The 20,344-nt window shown below is 36.3% G+C and overlaps 1 non-coding gene across 1 annotated transcript; it reads left to right on the top strand.

Moving 5' to 3' along the window:
• The first annotated feature begins 8,134 nt into the window (after nt 1-8,134).
• On the top strand, nt 8,135-8,241 carry LOC138434802 (U6 spliceosomal RNA). Its single transcript, XR_011254882.1, has one exon. It is a non-coding gene; the product is annotated as a U6 spliceosomal RNA (small nuclear RNA).
• The last annotated feature ends 12,103 nt before the right edge of the window (nt 8,242-20,344 follow it).

The raw sequence follows: 20,344 nt of genomic DNA, 5'->3' as shown, positions 1-20,344 counted from the left end.
TATTTGAAGAAATAAAGGCTGAATTTTTTTTAAATTTGGAAGAAACTATAAACCCACAGGTGTTAATGAAGCATAAGGAACACTAAGAAAACCACGTCAAGATACATAAAAATCACATTGCACAAAAACAAAGATAAAGGGAAAATCTTAAAAGTGGCTAGAGGATGGTGTGGAGGGAAACAGCTTATATTCATAGGAATAAATATAAGAGCTGATAGCTTGTAAGGAAAAAAAATTCAAGGAAAAATACTGTGGAGCAACATCTTCAAAGTATTGAAAGAAGAAAAACCCATCAACCAAGAATTCTACACTATTAATGAAGATCTGACTAAAAAGCAACACCCAGTCTTATGCTGCTTATTAGAAGAAGACTTCAAATATACAAACACAAAAGATAAAAATAGAATGATAGGACAAGTTACAGCATCTTACACTAATCAAAAGAAGTTGCACTGGCTATATTAATGTCAGCACAAAGCAGATTATTGAGCAAAGAATATAAAGAAATGAAGAATGTCATTTAATAATTAGAAAGAGGTCAATTTATGAAGAGTCATAATGAATTCTAAATATTGATACACATAATAAAGACTTTAAAGTTTATGTAACAAAGCTGATAAAACTGCTAGAAAACTAGACAAATCTATAGTCAGAGGTTTCAATATCCCTCTCGCAGATATTACTTTGCCAACAAAGGTCCATATAGTCAAAGCTATGGGTTTTTCCAATAGTCATGTATGGCTGTGAGAACTGGACCATAAAGAAGGCTGAACACCAAAGAATTGATGCTTTTGAGCTGTGGTGCTAGAGAAAACTCTTGAGAGTCCCTTGCACTGCAAGGAGATCAAACCGGTCAATCCTAAAGGAAATCAGTCCTGAATATTCACTGGAAGACTGATGCTGAAGCTGAAGCTCCAATACTTTGGCCACCTGATGTGACGAGCTGACTCATAAGAAAAGACCCTGATGCTGGGAAAGATTGAAGGCAGGAGGGGAAGGGGACGACAGAGGATGAGATGGTTGGATGGCATCACTGACTCAATGGACATGAGTTTGAGCAAGCTCCAGGAGATGGTGAAGAAGAGGGAAGCCTGGCATGCTGCTGTCCATGGGGTCACAAAGAGTTGGACATGGCTGAGTGACCAAACAACAAAAATAATTAATAGAACAAACAAGACAGAATAGCAAAAAGAATATGAAAGACTTGAACAACACTATCAATCAACTTAGCTTAATTAATAACTATAGAATCCATACTCAAAAACAGCAGAATATACATTTTTCACAGGCACACAAGGAATATTTCCAAGGTAGAACATCAGTTCAATCTTTCCCAGCATCAGGGTCTTTTCCAATGAGCCAGTTTTGTATAGTTCCTCTGTGTATTCTTACTACCTCTTCATAATATCTTCTGTTTCTGTTAGGTCCTTACTGCTTCTGTCCTTTATTGTGCCCATCTTTACATGAAATGTTCCCTTGTTATCTCTAATGTTCTTGTAAAGAACAATATTGCATAGGTACCTGGAATGTTAGGTCCATGAATCAAGGTAAATTGGAAGCAGTCAAACAGGAGATGGCAAGAGTGAACATCAATGTTTTAGGAATCAGTGAACTAAAATGGACCAGAATGGGCTAATTTAATTCAGATGACTTGTAATCTACTACTGTAGCCAAGAATTCCTTAGAAGAAACAGAGTATCCATCATAGTCAACAAAAGAGTCTGAAATGAAGTGTTTGGTTGCAATCTCAAAAATGACAGAATGATCTCTGTTCATTTCCAAGGCAAGCCATTCAACATCACAATAATCCAAGTCTATGTCCCAACCACTAATGCCAAAGAAGCTGAAGTTGAATGGTTCTGTGATGACCTACAAGATCTTCTAGAACTAACACGAAAAAAAGATGTCCTTTTCATCCCAGAGGGATGCAATGCAAAAGTAGGAAGTCAAGAGATACCTGAAGTAACAGGCAAGTTCGGCCTTGGAGTACAAAATGAAGCAGGGCAAAGGCTAACAGATTTTTGCCAAGAGAACTCATAGTTCTAGTCATAGCAAACACTCTCTTCCAACAACATAAGGGAAGAGTCTACACATGGACATCACCAGATGGTCAATACCAAAATCAGATTGATTATATTCTTTGCAGCTGAAGATGGAGTAGCTCTATATAGTCAGCAAAAACAATACTGGGAACTGACTATGGCTAAGATCATGAATTCCTTATTGCCAAATTCAGACTTAAATTGAAGAAAGTAGGGAAACCCACTAGCCTATTCAGGTATGACTTAAATTGAATCCCTTATGATTATACAGTGGAAGTGAGAAATAGATTCAAGGAATTAGATCTGATAGACAGAGTGCCTGCAAAACTATGGATGGAGGTTTGTGACATTGTACAGTAGGCAGGGATCAAGACCATTCCTAAGAAAAAGAAATGCAAAAAGGCAAAATGGTTGTCTGAGGAGGCCTTATAAATAGCTGAGAAGAGACACAAAAAGCAAAGATATACTCATCTGAATGCAGAGTTCCAAAGAATAGCAAGGAGAGTTAAGAAAACCTTGCTCAGTGATCATTGCAAAGAAATAAAGAAAACAATAGAATGGGAAAGACTAGAGATATCTTTAAGGTAGAATATATTCTTGGCCATAAAAAAGTCCTATTAAAATATTTAAAAACTGAGTAATAAATACATGCTCTTCCATTTACAAAATTAAATTTGAAGTAAATAACATAGATACCTGGGAATAAATCCAGTGTTTGGCAACAAATTAACAAATGGTAAATAACCTATGGTTCAAAGAAGAAATCAAAAAGAACATCAGAAAGTATTTTAAATTTAATAAGTGTGAGAACATAACATATGAAAATTGGCAGATGATGCTAAAGTAGAACTTAGAGTGTTTATAAAAACATCTATATTAGGAAAGGAGAAAGGTACCAAATTTATTATAAAAGATCCTACCTTAAAAAATTAGAAAAACAGCAAATTAAACCCAAAGTAAGAAGAAGAAAGGAAGCAATGAGTAGAGTAGACATCAATGAAATAGAAAAGAGAAAATATTAGGGAAGATCAGTGAACCCCAAAGTGGTTTTTTTAAAATAAAATTGATAAACATTTATCTGGACTAATCAGAAGCAATATTGCAACAAATTCAATAAAGACTTTAAAAATGGTCCACATCCAAAAAAAAAAAAGAAGGATATTTCATGACTAAATGTAGTTTATCTTAGGGATGCAAGATTGGCTTAACATTTAAAAATCAATCAATGTAATTCACTAAACTTACAACTATAAAAAAAAGATCACACAGTCATCTCTATAGATACTGAAAAAATCTTAAAACTCAGTCTCCATCCCTGATAAAGTCTCTTGGCAAAGTAGGAATAGAAAGGTACTTTCTTGGTCTGATACAAGCATCTATGAAAAACTTACAGGTAAAATCATATTTAATTGGGAAAAATTGAATGACTTTTATTCCATATCTGAATGGCACAAGGATGTATGGTTTTAGCACTTCTATTAACTATTTAACCCACTCCAGTACTCTTGCCTGGAAAATTCCATGGACTGACAGGCTCCTCAGAGCCTGGTAGGCAAAAATCCATGGGGTCGCAAAGAGTCGGACATGACTGAGCAACTTCACTTCACTTTAAGATATTATAGTGGAGAAGGCAATGGCAACCCATTCCTGTACTCTTGCCTGGAAAATCCCATGGGAGGAGCCTGGTAGTCTTCAGTCCATGGGGGTAGTGAAGAGTCAGACACGACTGAGCAACTTCACTTTCACTTTTCACTTTCATGCATTGGAGAAGGAAATGGCAACCCACTCCAGTGTTCTTGCCTGGAGAATCCCAGAGACCAGGGGAGCCTGGTGGGCTGCCATCTATGGGGTCACACAGAATCAGACACGACTGAAGCAACTTAGCAGCAGCAGCAGCAGCAGCAGCAAGATATTATAAAATATATAATAAGATTAAAAAAGAGAACAAAAAGATATCAAAATTGGCAAGAAAGTAATATAACTGTCTTTGCAGGTAACATGGCTGTCTATGTAGCAATTGCAATGGAATTAACAAAAAAAAAATCACCTGGGTTTAATAATTGGGTTTAACAATATTTCAGGATCCAAAATCAATATATAACTATAAGTTTATTTCTATATATTAGCAGCAAATAATCAGAATTTTTAAAATAATATATACTAACTATAATAGCATTAAAAAAATAAAATACTCTAGAATAAAACTGACCAAAACCTAGAGTGCTGAGAGAAACTGAAGAATTAATGAATTGACATATAATGTTCATAAATTGGGAGACTCAGTATTGATAAAAAGTCAGTTCTCAAATTGATGTATACACTCAACATAATGTCAATCAAAATGTACTTTTTCTTTTGTAGAAACTGATAACTAAAATTCATATGGAAATGCAAAGTACCTAGAGCTGCCAAAATAACTTTAGTGGAACAGAAGGGAGAGTTCAGAAATAGATGAAAATGTATATACGCATAAATAGACAACTGATTTTTAGCAAAGGTACAAATACAATCAGTGGAGGAAAAAATAGTCTTTTTAATAAATATTTTTTAAAACAACTGGATATCCAAATTAAAAAAAGCCTTCAGTCAATTCCTCGCATCATATTCATAGTATAACTCAAAATGAATCTTTGTCCTGAATGTAGACTCTAAAACATTTCTAGAAAAAAAAACAGGAAAAATACTTTTGATTCTGGGTTAGGCCATGATTATTTAATTACAACACTAAAAGCATGGTTCATAAAAGAAAACATTGATAAATTGGATTTCATCATAATTAAAACATTTGCTCTTCAAATGACTGTTAAGGGGATATAAAGACATACCCACAGACTGGAAGAAAACATTTGCAAAGCATATGTCTAATAGAGAACTTGTTTCTAGAACATATGAAGAAATCTGAAAACTCAATAATACAAAGACAAAAACCCAGTTTTTAAAAATTGGAAAATGACTTGAACAGACATGTCTCTAAAGAAGATATGCAGATGGAAAGTTAGCATATGAAAAGATGCTCAACTTCAATAGCCATTAGAGAATGCAGCTTAAAACCACAATAAAATAATAATACACTTCTATTAGACTAGCTAAAGTTAAACAGGACTATGAGCCCAAGAGTTGGTAAGGATGTAGAGGAACTGGCACTCTCATACATTTTTGATGGAAACTTCAAATAATACAATCCCTTTGAAATATCAATAGTTTGGCATTAAAGAAAAAAAATAGTGAAATAAACACCTACCATATGATCTAGCATTCCACTTCTAGACATTCCCACAATAGAAAATAAAACATATACCCATACAAAGACTTGTGTGAGAATGTTTGAGACAGTTTTATTTGTAATAATCAAAAACTGGAAACAGTCCAATGTCCAACAACAAGTGAATGGACAAATTATACAGTGGTATATCTATATAATGGAGTATCATTCGGAATGAGCTAGGATACATGCTGCATGGATGAGTTTCAAAATAATCATGCTGAATGAAATAATTCAGACAAAAGAGAATACATGTTGAACAATTACATTTATACCTAGTCCTAAGAAATGCAAATTTAAATATAATGACAGAAAGCACAACAGAGATTTGCCTGGGTGAGGCTGGGGCAGAAAAGGCTAAAGGAAAGAAATTCAAAGGAGCATGAGGAAAGTTTTGGAGAGGTTGGTATGGGCACTTTCCCAACTATAACAATAGCATCACAGGTATACATATGTTAAAACATCAGATTGTACACTTAAAAAATGTAGAGTTGATTTTATGTCAATTACACCTTGATACAGTTGTTCAAAGGGATTAAAATATTCTTAAATATGACTTGGAAAATGTTAATAGTTATCATAACTTAAATCCAGAAAATAATTTACTTGAAGCAATCACTTCTTCATAGTAGATCAGCGTGACAAATGATGATGACAAAAGGGCATCTCACATTGCCCTTTCCCTCATTACTGTGCCTTCTCTAGTGACTTTTGCTGCCTTAAAAATCAGGTGAACGACCATGGCTTTAATATTAAGAAATATCTTTAGCTCTGACCATGCTTGACCCGTAACCTGAATAGCATCTGCCTAGTATCTCCCATCTGTATCACTTCTAGGCCCTGGTAGAGCCACCTTTGCTCCCATTGGGGTTCACCACTGCTAGATCCTCTCCAACCTACGTGGCCTTGCTTTGACTCCGGGGAACTTAGTGTCTAACTCTTTCTTTCCAGCCTTGTCTTCCTTCTAGTCCGAGTGTAACAGTATCTCACATACCATTGGCTGACAATCTTTCAGCTTTTGCTCCCCGAGTACCCCCCAACACATACATCCTTCATTAGAAAAAAACCAAAACAAAACTGTGAGCATCAGAATTGCCTGCATGGCTTGCTAAGGCATAGAATGCTGGGTCTCACTCCCAGAATTCCTGATTCTGTAGATTTAGGAGGGGCTCAGAAATGTGCCTTTCTGACTGGTTCCCAGATAATGGTGGTGTCCTGGCCCAGGGCTACTTTGAGAACAAGTGGTCAGACACCACTGGCTTTGAAGTTTGATAGAGCAGGGTTCAAATCCCAGCTATGTATCTGAGGGTAGTTTAGATGGTGACTGCAGCCATGAAATTAAAAGATGCTTACTCCTTGGAAGAAAAGTTATGACTAACCTAGATAGTATATTCAAAAGCAGAGACATTACTTTGCCAACTGTGAAGAAGGCTGAGCGCTGAAGAATTGATGCTTTTGAACTGTGGTGTTGGAGAAGACTCTTGAGAGTCCCTTGGACTGCAAGGAGATCCAACCAGTCCATTCTGAAGGAGATCAACCCTGGGGTTTCTTTGGAAGAAATGATGCTGAAGCTGAAGCTCCCGTACTTTGGCCACCTCATGCGAAGAGTTGACTCATTGGAAAAGACTCTGATGCTGGGAGGGATTGGGAGCAGGAGGAGAAGGGGACGACCGAGGATGAGATGGCTGGATGGCATCACGAACTCAATGGACGTGAGTCTGAGTGAACTCTGGGAGATGGTGATGGACCTGGAGGCCTGGAGTGCTGCAGTTCATGGGGTCACAAAGAGGCGGACACAACTGAGCGACTGAACTGAACTGAACTGATATACTTTAGTCTCAGTTGTCTCCCCTGCAACAAGGGAAAGCTGGTGGCACTCTCAGTAGTTAGGTTAATTATTATCATTAGGCCCGTCATTGAGGAAACATGAAAAAGGGAACTATATCCCTCAACACATGCCATCAGCAGACATGGCAGTTCATTTCAGCCTCCCAGCGTTCCTTGCTCCCTTCCTCATCCTACAGGCACCTGACCTAGGTGTTTTCTCCTTGGTCCAGTATCTTTCTATGGTCTCCTTGTTATCCTGGGCTTACTCTTTCCCACATTTAAACTAACTGGGCCTATGTCTGATGATCTAGTCATCTGATAAAGCCAAGAAAATATATGTTAGTTAATTGGTGTCATTAATACTTGATGTACCAGCCATTCTTTCCTCAAGTTTTTAGTGACATTAATTATGAAAATTTTAAAAAATAAAATTATCAGCAAGAAAATATGTATGGATGTTTTCAGGGACACGTACATTGACAGGCTAGAAGAGGCACTAACTTTGATGGGTTGAACAAGCTCTTGAGCTTATCTCAGATATCTGCATGGGGGCTGACTGTTTCACTCAGTTTAGCTATTGTACTTACTAGGACTATTGAAAACAATCGAATTAAGTTTTCAGCCATCAACCTTCAGGAATTGTGGCCTGAGAGGCTTTCATGTCATCCTCTACACTGCAGCTTTCCTCCTCTGCTGCTTCTCATTGTCATCTCCCTCCATTCGCAAAGAAATCATCAAATCAATGCAGGAAGGACAAAACAGACATGGAAAATCCCACATCTTAAACACAGGACATCATTTCCTTTTAGATTCTTCATATAAGGGATGTCATACGATATTTCTCCTTCTGTCAAAGAAATGATACAAATGAACTTATTTACAAAATAGAAACAGACGCTCAGACTTAGAGAACCAACTTATGGTTGCCAGAGGAAAGGATGGGGGGAACAGATAGTTAGGGAGGTTGGGATGGACATACTGCAGTGTTTAAAATGGATAACCAGTGTTTGCTTTGGCAGCACATATACTAAAATTGGAACGATACAGAGAAGATTAGCATGGCCCCTGTGCAAGGATGACACGCAAATTCATGAAGCGTTCCATAAAAAAAATAAATACATAAAATAAAATGGATAACCAACAAGGTCCTATTGTATAGTACAGGAAACTCTGCTCAATATTATGTGGCAGCCTGGTTGGGAGGAGAGTTTGAGGGAGAATGGATACATGTATATGTATGGCTGAGCCACTCTGCTGTGTACCTAAAACTATTACAATATTATTAATCAGCTATACTCCAATACAAAATAAAAAGTTAAAAAAATTAAATTAAAAAAAATAAACATAGGACATCAGCCCCTAGTACCTGCCATCTTACCCCTATTTTAAATTCCCACGCAGTAAGTTGGAATGAGGCAGGTTTTTAAGGTTTTGATACAACACTGCCAAGTATTTTGTTATTTAATGACATTGGAGACTAACTGAGCTTAGCCATCCAGAAGGCAGGTGTGTTGCTTTATGGACCTTTCTGCAGAATGCATAAAAGTGATGGGTGAAAGAAGAGAGGACTCAGGTGTGGCTGGTTATCTACCCTGACAAGCAGCCACGTTTATGGCTGCTCTGTACCATCACCTTGTACAAATGAAGCTCGTGTAAGCAAAATGAGTATGCATGCAGGAACTTCCCATTTCCCTTTTCCCAACTGAGGGGCAACCAACCATGAATATGTTTCCAAAGAGGTTTAACATTTCTGATAGACTGATTTGAAGCAGCTCAGAGCTACATTTAAATATCAGAGGTCTTCCTGCAAGGGCTTTCTACCTCAGCCACAGCCATCCTTGGAGAGATTCCCCATCACTGTATGCCAGAAAAGGTATTGGTTAGCAAGTTTCCTTTGCCCCAGTTTTATGCCATATTTCTAATAATCATCTTTTTTGGTTGCAGTTTGGTTTTTTAATGTTATTTAATGTGAAGAGTTGACTCATTGGAAAAGACTCTGATGTTGGGAGGGATTGGGGACAGGAGGAGAAGGGGATGACAGAGGATGAGATGGCTGGATGGCATCACTGACTTGATGCATGTGAGTTTGAGTGAACTCCAACTGGTGATAGACAGGGAGGCCTGGCGTGCTGCAATTCATGGGGTCGCAAAGAGTCGGACACAACTGAGCGACTGAACTGAATCAACAATTATTAATTGTTTTAAATTACTATAAATTAATATAATTATATAATATATACTAAAAATCAATATAATAATTATTGAAATTATTTTAAATCAATAATTACATATTATTCCCTGCAATCAGTGCTCCCTCTGTCCTAATATCAAGCCCCATTTTCTGAGTCTGTTTGCCAAATGTTGACAAATCACAAATTCAGTCAATGCTAGTGGCTTCCTTAACTGGTAAGCAGTCCAATCCCTACTGTTAGATAAAATATATAATTATAGGTAATACTGGCTAAAGCATTACATTATTGCTTTAGTATTATCATATGAACATATGAAAAATATGAACATGCAGTCATTTGTTACATGCAGTCATTTGTTACATGCAGTCATTTGTTAAGAAAACAGAAGCTCTAGATATCCACAGCAAGGTTATAAAGCAGTAAAATATCAAGCTTGACTCAGTTTCCCCTGGCAACCAGCCTGTCTCTACCAGATCACCTTGAAATGCCTTCCATCAGTATATTTACCACGAATTCCAGTGGACAATGAAAGCAAACTTGATTAGGAAAAACACCGTCCTTCCCATTGCACAATGCCTCCTAAACTCTCCATTTGAGAGCTCTTCTCTATGAAGTAGAAGACTGATACTTTTCAAAAGAGAAGTTAAAAGAACTCAAAGACTTTTCTTAATTTTGGCTCTTCCAAAAGCACAATATGGGTGTACATTCATTCATTGATTCACAAACATATATTTGCACCTATAATGTGTTGTAGGTAGTAGGAACACAACAGTGAACAAAACAGACAAAAATCTTTGCATGATCTTTGTACTTCTGTGAGCAGGGGTGATAAACAATGGAATAAGTAAAACATATACTATTCAGGGGGGCAGTTGGTGTGATGGAGGAGAAAGCAGTGGCCAAGACTGCAAAGTGGTGATCTGGGGTGTTACATCAGAGCTCATAGCACCTATGGAGATCAGAGCCTCGGGCATGAGGGGTGTCCTGGTGGTCCTGGGCTCCTGGCGAGGTCTGAGCTAAGCAGGAAGAAATCAGTCCTAAGTGTCTCCAGCTGACAAAGGAGGGTGAGGCTGTGACTGCAGGCCAGGAAAGTGTCAGGATGTTTTCAAGAGGACCCAGAGTTTTGGATCCCTTCTTTACCAGTGATATGGAATGTGGAAGCCCAAGAAGTTTGGTCTTATCTGTAAGAAAGGGAAGCTGTGCCTCAGAGATGAGTCTGTTACATGCTCTTGCTTCAGATCTCTGAAACTTCTGTGGGAGTTGAAGTAACTTATACCTTCCTGGAAGCCCTCTAGGCTCATCTTGCCAGGTGCTTTTGAAGACATTCAAATTCAAAGCAGGTCAAGGAATGCTATTTGCATGGCAACTTTGTTTTATTTTTGTCTGACTGCACAAGGTTTACATTAATTAGTGAAGGGAAACGGGGTATGGGGCCAAATATAGCTTGCTCTGTGTCTGAAAAGCCTGAGCTTCTATACGGCAAAGACTTGAGGTGAAGGAGGACTTCCTAATGAGTTGACCTCGGAAAGGAGGTTTGGATGAAGGGAAACTCTCTCTTACTCTGCGCCTTCATCATCAGCAGTGATCCATTGGTCTCTGGGGGCTTCTGAGAACTACATGGACATCTGGGCTGTGTGAGGGAGAGCGTGGGAGTCATCACGGACTGGTGGCTCCACACCCCTGACACAATCCCTTGTGTAGTTCCCGCCATGGTCAGTGACTCAAGTTTCCCTTAGAAAAGACTTGGCAGGACTGAATGTCTTGGCTTCCTCGTCAGACCTCATTCACTTAATTACTTCTAGAAATCAAATCCAACTCGCAAGGAACCTGTTAGTGATCGCACTGCCCCTTTGCCATCATCTACAGTTGAGAGGTGTTTTGTTAGAGATTACTGTATGCAATCCTAGAAGTCAGCACTGTTCTACAAAAACATGGTTGAAGAGAGTCTCATGAACGAGAGGGAAGGTGGGGTTAAGAATAGAATGCATGGGTAGTTCTGGGAGCTATGTTCAGCACTCCGCCAAGCTCCTGTTCTTGAACTAGATTACCTTTGAGGTTATCTGAATGTGTAAGGACAAGATATTCAGTACAAGCATGCGCATCACCCTTCCTCCAGTCCCTCAGATGCCCTGGGGAGTGATACCCTGGACATCAAAGTACTGCATGGCGCTCCAAGGAGTGAGCTCTACTTCTTAATGTATGCTTAAGTGTGTGTTTGGTGGGAGGAACAGACCCAAATGTTTACATGGGGAAAAAATAGTCCCTATGCATTTTCTGTATTTTGAGGAGAAAACACTGAGAAAAATTCTCATTTTTGCATATGTTGTCTTTCTTCCTTTCATTTTCTGAAGGACTGGGTAGCCCTGATAATTAAAGAAGAGATGTTATTAGCAGGAAATGAATGTAGCATTAATTTTCATTGTGTCAACATTGTAAAATAATCTTTTTGAAATCTAATTTGCTGATGAATTAAGAGGGAGTCCTGTTGGCTTTAGACAACATAAATATAAATATTTCCTTTCATATTTTGGAGTAAGTTTTATGAAAGCAATAGGAAATTATTGTTTGTAGCTCATTAAAATGTCTGTTTATAGTTACTCTGTTTTGACATCTACTCTATACGAATATGATAATTCTGACCTTCAGTTATGGAGTCAATGAAATGCAGACTTTGAAACTGCCCTTCATAGGATGTGCTTTCATCATGAAATATTTCAGAGACTCTATAGCCAATGGATATGTACAAGTGCCAGAAAATTTTTCTTCTTCAGTGTATTTGTTTAATGTCTCTGTTTCACTTGTTACTGTCTACCTAAGAGGAAGTGAGAAACTATCAAATTGAGGTAAAAGACTAATTTTCACTCTTAAAAGGCTGATTTGCAAAATAGCTTCATGAAGATGTAAATGGATAGACTTAAGTGAATATTTTAATCCTAACAAGTACATAAAATGGGCAATGAAGTTTTCCAAATTCTTTACAAAGAATCTCATAGTTAAAGGAGTTGAAAGTCAAGTGGTGGAATTATTAGTTGGTTCGTTAATTATAGAGTAGAAGTTACTTCAAAGAAAAAGTGTAATTTCTAATAAGAGGTATGTTATTAATTATACAACTAAATATTTTTTGTTACCTTTTAAAGAATTTTTCTAGTTTCTCTTTTAAATAGTAATTTCAAACCATAGAGATCATAAATGTTTGTTACAGGAAATTTAGGAACTATGGACTAGCAAAGGAAAGAAAGTAAAAATCATTTATTAGCCTACTGTTCAGAGATATATACTATTTTAATTTTTCCTTTTATAAATTCCTTATTTGCATTTATGTTTAGGAAGACCATTCTTGTCCTAAGAGTAAATTGATGTTTAGATTAAAAAAAATCTCTTTATGATCACAGTTTTTAGACTGAGGTCTTTAATCCAGCTGATAGTTATTTTGTATAATGGGTAGTAATGGGATGTAATTTCACTTTTGTAAAAAAAATTATTAACTTTTATTTTTTAGAATAATATATTCTTTCATCAGATGCTTGAATGTCACATGAAGAATATGTTAAATTGTAATGCAAATGTGAATTACTTTCTGATTTTCTGTTATATTTATCTATTTTTGTTCTACTATCACACTGTTTAAAATTATTATACCTTTACATATTGTTTTAATATATATGGTAGATTGAATTTCCCAAGCTTCCCAAATACATTCATGTACTTAGAATTTTCCAACTTTTGCCAACTTACAAAAGAAAATTACATCACATAGAAAATTTGATAGATTTACACTTATCTTTAGAGAAATAGCATTCTAACAAATTTCAGTTTTCACATTTAGAAATTAGTCATAATTTTTAAATTATATTTAAATTGTCTATTATATTTAAAAATAGTTCTTTGCAAGATTTTGTGACTTTTTTAAACTTTCATATTATATATATATATATATATCTCCCCCATAGATTAATATTTATTTTAATATTTTTAAGCCAGCTAGTATCTGTTGATTCTAAGTAGATATCAATGTTATGCATTACTTTCATAATTTTGAGCCACTTGAAATTAGAGCTTAAAAATGTATTATATGAGATAAAAACCATAATGGTAAATGGAAGCTAAATATATTATACATCATTAAAAATGTTTTGTTATTGTTGTTGTGTACTCGCTAAGTTGTGTCCGACTCTTACGTGATCCCTTGGACTGTAGCCCACAAGGCTCCTCTGTCCATGGGATTTCCCAGGCAAGAATACTGGAGTAGGTTGCCATTTCCTCTTCCAGGGGATCTCCCTGACCCAGGAATCGAACCTGCATCTCCTGCAATGTGGGCAGATTCTTTACCATTGTGTCAACTGGGAAGCCCAGAGAGATCTGCACTGTTAAATTTTTTTCTCTACTATCTTACTAAATTTTCTTTATAGCAGTTTTTAGTCTATTTTCTTGGATTTTTCAAGTATATTCTCATATGTAAATGATAGACGTTCTGTCTCCTGACTTTTTCCCTCTGACTTCTTTCTTTTCTGATTATATTAGCTAGTTCATGCCTACTATCTATTTGAATTTTCAGTAATAATGTAGAGCTTTGTCTTGTTCCTGAGCTTATTAAGAATGCCTCTAATGTTTATGTATTAAGCATGATTCTGTCTTTTAGGGCTGAGGTAAATGTATTTTAATATACCCTTAGTCTTATTTTATTAAGTGTTTTAGTCATCTTTATATATAAATGGGTTCCTCCTGTGGCTCAGTGGTAAAGAATCTGCCTGCAATGCAGGAGATGCAGGAGAAATGGGTTTGATCCCTATCCTTTAATTACTCTTCTGATCACCATATCACTGTTAAAAATTTGGTGTATATTGTTACAGAGCTTTTCCTATGCTATATACAAAAATAACAAAGGGTTTAAAAAGTAAAAATCTAATTTGTTAGTGAGCTTGAATAGTTCTTATATTTTTTGAACATTTATATTTTGCTTGTGAACTGCCTGTTTGTGTACTTTTCTGCTGGTGTTATTCTCAATTTGTAAAGATTTAATATTTTAAAGAGGTTAACTCTCGTCTCTCCCACATTTACCTTCACACTTTTACTCCCTAAAAGCAGTCACTGAATCACTGCTAATATTCTATCGTGTATTCATACTTGGCTCTTTATGTACATACAAATTTAATATCTATTTAAAATTGTATATCAGTTAAAAATTAAGATGTTTAAATATATCACCTAAAATGTATATATTATATATATACTACAATACTATGTTATATATAAAAAAATGGATAGTCTACTCTTACACTCCTTGTTTATTTTACACAGCAGTGAAAAACATCAGGCTGCAACATACTTTTATTACTCCCCTGAAGTACTATTACATATCTCCCACCTTTAAGCTCTTAAAATGCAGTGGAAATTTAGTTCATAAATATGGGATGAAGTAAATCTGGGATGACGTACAAAAAGTAGAACTATTAACTTCAAATTACATGAATATTTTTGATAGTGCCTTCTTAAAAGTTGTTCCAGCATTTTCTCAGCTCTTGGTATCTTTGCTGATTTGAGGTATCATCAGTCTCAAATTATCATCAATACAATACTGGTATTTCATTGTTTTAATTGCTATCATTCTGATCCCCTGTGAGGTTTCTGTGTTTTCATATATTTACTAGACAGTTGGTTTTCTTCTGTATAATTTTCTTTGTATACTCTTTGCCTGTTTTCTTCCATGTGGGATTGTTTTTTTCTCTTATTTATCTCAAGGAGCTCTTTGTTTATTAGGAATATTAACATCATATGTGTTGATACATAGCACCATTTTAGCCAAGCACCTTTAGAAGGCATTGGATGGCTCCAAAGTCTTTTCTCTTATTTGTGCACTGCCCATCCTTTGTGCCTTCTTTCCATTTACCTTTCAGCCAGTCTATTTCCTTCTTTATTTGTACCACTACTAAACTGGGAGACAGTAAGGGATATGAAATTAAATATTTGAACAGGGGCTTGTAACAAATTCAGTTTAGTTGAAAAGGATATGAAAACTCCTAATTTAATGTTTATGGAGGGTGTTTCCTGTCTATTTCAGTTTTTCATGAAGTGGCTTTTTCTTCCAAATCATGAATATGACTGACTATTTATCTCAGTGAAAAATACAGAAAACTCACTGACATATTGGCAGATGAAATATAAAAAAAATGCAGTTAGTCATTTGGATGATCTAATGACTAGTGATCTAATGACTAATGAATGGTCAGTTACCAAATATTTGAAATATTTATACGATACACCAAAATGGAAATATTTTCTTTATGTGGATGCTGTGCTAATCTTTTTTTCATATTATAAAAATAAAAAACATTAAGAATATTAATTCCCATGGAAATGACTGGAGCTGAAAGATAGGCCAAAGTCAGAGTCTTTTGGTGGAAGAAAAACAGTCTAGAAATGTTATATCTTTCAGGGAAGCATTTGGATTGTAAGTTCATGAAGATGTATAGAGGATGGAGAAGCAAATGCTTAATAAAATTTTTTAAAACAATAAATTCCTACAGCAATTACTGTAATCCTCCCCCTCTAAAATGTTCTCTTTCTCCTCCTATTTTGTATATGCCCAGCTATTCACATATTTCCTTAATGTTTCTATTTTACTCAGACTAAATTGATAACGTTTTCTTGGTGCTAACCTAACTTTAATAAGAATGGGGTATATTTTGTGGATTGGCTATACTCATTGTTAGCCACTGGAAAATCTTGCTTGAGGTAAACACTGAGTGTTAGTCTTTCAGTCATGTCTGATTTTTTATAACCCCATGGGCTGTAGCCTGCCAGATTCCTCTCTCTATAGGATTTTCCAGGCAAGAATACTGGAGTGGGTTGGCGTTCCCTTTTCCAGGGGATCTTCTGACCCAGGGATCAAACCCAGTTCTTCTGCATTGCAGGCAGATTCTTTACTGTCTGAGCCACCACGGAAGACTCATTGAGCACTAGGAAATGAGACAAGGAAACATGGAGGCCAAGAAATCAAAAAATATTTTTTTTACCTCATTAGAGAAAAGTTTTAGAAGTATATTACTTTATATTTATTCTTACAAACTACATATTATAAAGGCTAAAGAGACCATTATTATTTACCTAGGGATCAGATTACCTTGCACATACAATATTAAAAATATTTATTTTTAAAGGCAATTGCTACATTTTGCTCTTTTCTGGGAAAACTTCATTTACCTACATATATATCACTGTACTTCCTTTTTTTCTTGGTCTTAATCTGAGAATGATGATTTTTATATTAACTGAATATTGTTTATAGTAGATTCTATTGCTTTAAACTTTCATTTATATCTTTAATGTATCTTGCTCTTGGCAAGTTATAATTCAGGAAGGCAGAAAAATAAATCTTAGCATGTAGAAAGAAAGTATTTAGCACCCAAGATAGTTGGCATTTATGCAAGTTAAATTTTTTCAGCATTTTTGAAGAATTAAGATAATGTAGAAAATGTTATAGGGATGTTTACAAATTAGGATGTACAGCCTATACCTTCAATACAGAGGGTAGATTTTTATCTTCTTCTTGTTGCTTTTCAATATAAGAAAATAGTACCTTACCTTAAAAGTAGTTTACATGATGCTGGGCAAATGAATCTTGCCATTTGGAATAAGACAGTCTTATCATGTGTTGGAAATTTAAGAAGTTGTTCTAGTTATACTCTCTTTCAGTACACACTTATTGCCCCTTTGGCTCTTCTACACCTGGGTCATCTGTTTGCATTTACTGGACTAAGAATGAGAGCAAGCAAACCTTGGGGCTCAGTCTATTTGCTCGAAAATACTGGTACCACTGGACCACTGGTATACTAGAAATCAGTTTGATTATATTTTTTGCAGCCAAAGATAGAGAAGCTCTAAACAGTCAGCAAAAACAAGACCAGGAGCTGACTGTGGCTCAGATCATGAATTCCTTATTGCCAAATTCAGACTTACAGTGAAGAAAGTAGGGAAAACCACTAGCCTATACAGGTATGACCTAAATCAAATCCCTTATGATTATACAGTAGAAGTGAGAAATAGATTCAAGGGATTAGATCTGATAGATAGAGTATAGACAGACATAGCCTCAAGAACTATGGATGGAGGTTTGTGACATTGTACAGGAGGCAGGGATCAAGACCATCCCCAAGAAAAACAAATGCAAAAAGGCAAAATGGTTGCCTGAGGAGGCCTAACAAATAGCTGTGAAAGGAAGAAAAGCAAAAGGCAAAGGAGAAAAGGAAAGATACACCCATTTGAATGCAGAGTTCCAAAGAATAGCAAGGAGAGATAAGAAAGCCTTCCTCAGTGATCAATGCAAAGAAACAGAGGAAAACGATAGAATGGGAAAGGTTAGAGATCTCTTCAAGAAAATTAGAGATACCAAGGGAACACTGCATGCAGAGATTGGCTCAATAAAGGACAGAAATGGTATGGAGCTAACAGAAGCAGAAGATATTAAGAAGAGGTGGCAAGAATACACAGAAGAACTGTACAAAAAAGATCTTCATGACCCAGATACTCACTATGGTGTGATCACTCAGCCAGGTCCAGACATCCTGGAATGCGAAGTCAAATGGGCCTTAGAAGGATCACTATGAACAAAGCTAGTAGAGGTGATGGAATTTCAGGTGAGCTATTTCAAATCCTGAAAGATGATGCTGTGAAAGTGCTACACTCAATAGGCCAGCAAATCTGGAAAATTCAGCAGTGGCCACAGGACTGGAAAAGGTCAGTTTTCATTCCAATCCCAAAGAAAGGCAATGCCAAAGAATGCTCAAACTACCACACGATTGTATTCATCTCACATGCTAGTAAAGTAATGCTCAAAATTCTCCTAGCCAGGCTTCAGCAATACATGAACCGTGAACTTTCAGATGTTCAAGCTGGTTTTAGGAAAGGCAGAGGAATCAGAGATCAAATTACCAACATCTGTTGGATCATTGAAAAAGCAAGAGAGTTCCAGAAAAAAACATCTATTTCTGTTTTACTGACTATGCCAAAGTCCTTGACTGTGTGGATCACAACAAACTGTGGATAATTCTTCAAGAGATTTGAATGCCAGACCACCTGACTTGCCTCTTGAGAAATCTGTATGCAGGTCAAGAAGCAACAGTTAGAACTGGACATGGAAAAACAGACTGGTTCCAAATAGGAAAAGGAGTACATCAAGGCTGTATATTGTCATCTTGCTTATTTAACTTATATGCAGAGTACATCCTGAGAAATGCTGGGCTGGATGAAGCACAAGCTGGAGTCAAGATGGCCGGGAGAAATATCAATAACCTCAGATATGCAGATGACACAACCCTTAAGGCAGAAAGTGAAGAAGAGCTAAAGAGCCTCTCGATGAAAGTTGAAAGAGGAGAGTGAAAAAGTTGGCTTAAAAAGCAGAGATATTACTTTGCCAACAAAGGTCTGTCTAGTAAAAGCTATATTTTCTTCCAGTAGTCATGTATGGATGTGAAAGTTGGCCTTTGAAGAAAGCTGAGCGCCAAAGAATTGATGCTTTTGAATTATTGATGTTCCTTTGGACTGCAAGGAGATCCAACCAGTCCATCTTAAAGGAAATCAGTCCTGAATATTCATTAGAAGGACTGATGTTGAAGCTGAAACTCCAATATTTTGGCCACCTGATGCAAAGAACTTTTCATTAGAAAAGACTCTGATGATTGAAGGTGGGAGGAGAAGGGGATGACAGAAGATGAGAAGTTTGGATAGCATCACCGACTCAATGGACATGAGTTTGTGTAAACTCCAGGAGTTGGTGATGAACAGGGAGGCCTGGCATGCTGTGGTCCATGGGGTCACAAAGAGTCAGACATGACTGAGCAACTGAACTGAGACCGAGACTGGTACCACTGGTGGTCATAAGTACTCTCCAGCAATCGTTAAGATCCTTTTCACGGACAACGATTATACTTTGCTTTGGGGGCATAAGTGACTAATTAGTGGTGTTTAATAATAAAAGTTAACATGTCATAATGGTATATCACATTCAGAGTTAGTCTTTGGACTAGTTCTTATTCAGGTTCATTTTCCTTAGTTAGAAAAAAAAATTGTTAGGGAATGGAAAAGTGGTTGTTTTGCAGTTCTTCATGAAAAACTTAATGAATATATTTCTTTCTCTCCACATAGACTTTTCAGTAATACTGAAGTGTTACTTATTGATTACCTAATGAATTGAACAGTTGAAGTTCATTCATTATTCATTTTTATATTCAAAATGTACAAAGAGCCTTTCATTTGAGGACAAATTTCTACACTCACATGTGGCAGAGAGATATAGGATAATGTTGGGTGATATAAAATATAGTGTAACCTGTAAGTTTGTACAGGCTAATTTAACATTTGACATAAACAGGAACTCTGGATATATTATAGGTTTGGGTGCAGAATACCTAGGATGATATATGTTTAAAACCTGTACTCTAAATATATGGTCTATATATTTTAATTCTCCAAGTATTTTGACTATGTCCAGGTGAGAGTTTTAAACTCTAAGGATAGTTTTGTTTACCCTAAATGTAAAACACAGCCAACCAGGGCCATCCAAAGAAGAGAAGATCCTCAAGGACCTGTTTAGACAGTTGCTTCTGGGGAAAAAAAATGGTCTTTAGTCAAAGAATTGTCAATCCTATTTTTAAAGATTGATTAGGAAGCTGATTTTTTCTTCCTTCTGTCCTTGGAGAAAATGAAAAATAACAGGTGCTCTTCTACTTTAGACTAACCATTCATATACTTTATGACAGTTAGGTCTCCCTGGAGCCTTCTCTTCTCCAGGACAAATTATGCAAACTCCTTCAGTCTGTCCTCATAGGTCCTATGTTTCAAGCCTGAAACCATCTTATTGTTCTTCCCTGTATCTTTTCCAATTTCTCCAATATCCTTTTAAAAGTATAAAGTCTTAAAGTTGATACCTTTGCATATGTTAGATCAGGTTGAACTTCAGGAGGATATTTATCTCTATCTTCTAAGTCAGAGTGATGGTCACTATGACATGGGTCAGTTGGATGGGG

This window comes from Ovis canadensis, chromosome 2 (assembly GCF_042477335.2).
Source record: "Ovis canadensis isolate MfBH-ARS-UI-01 breed Bighorn chromosome 2, ARS-UI_OviCan_v2, whole genome shotgun sequence".
Lineage (NCBI taxonomy): Eukaryota > Metazoa > Chordata > Mammalia > Artiodactyla > Bovidae > Ovis > Ovis canadensis.
Note: the sequence above shows the minus strand (reverse complement) of the source record. Positions and strands in the feature narration are given on the sequence as shown.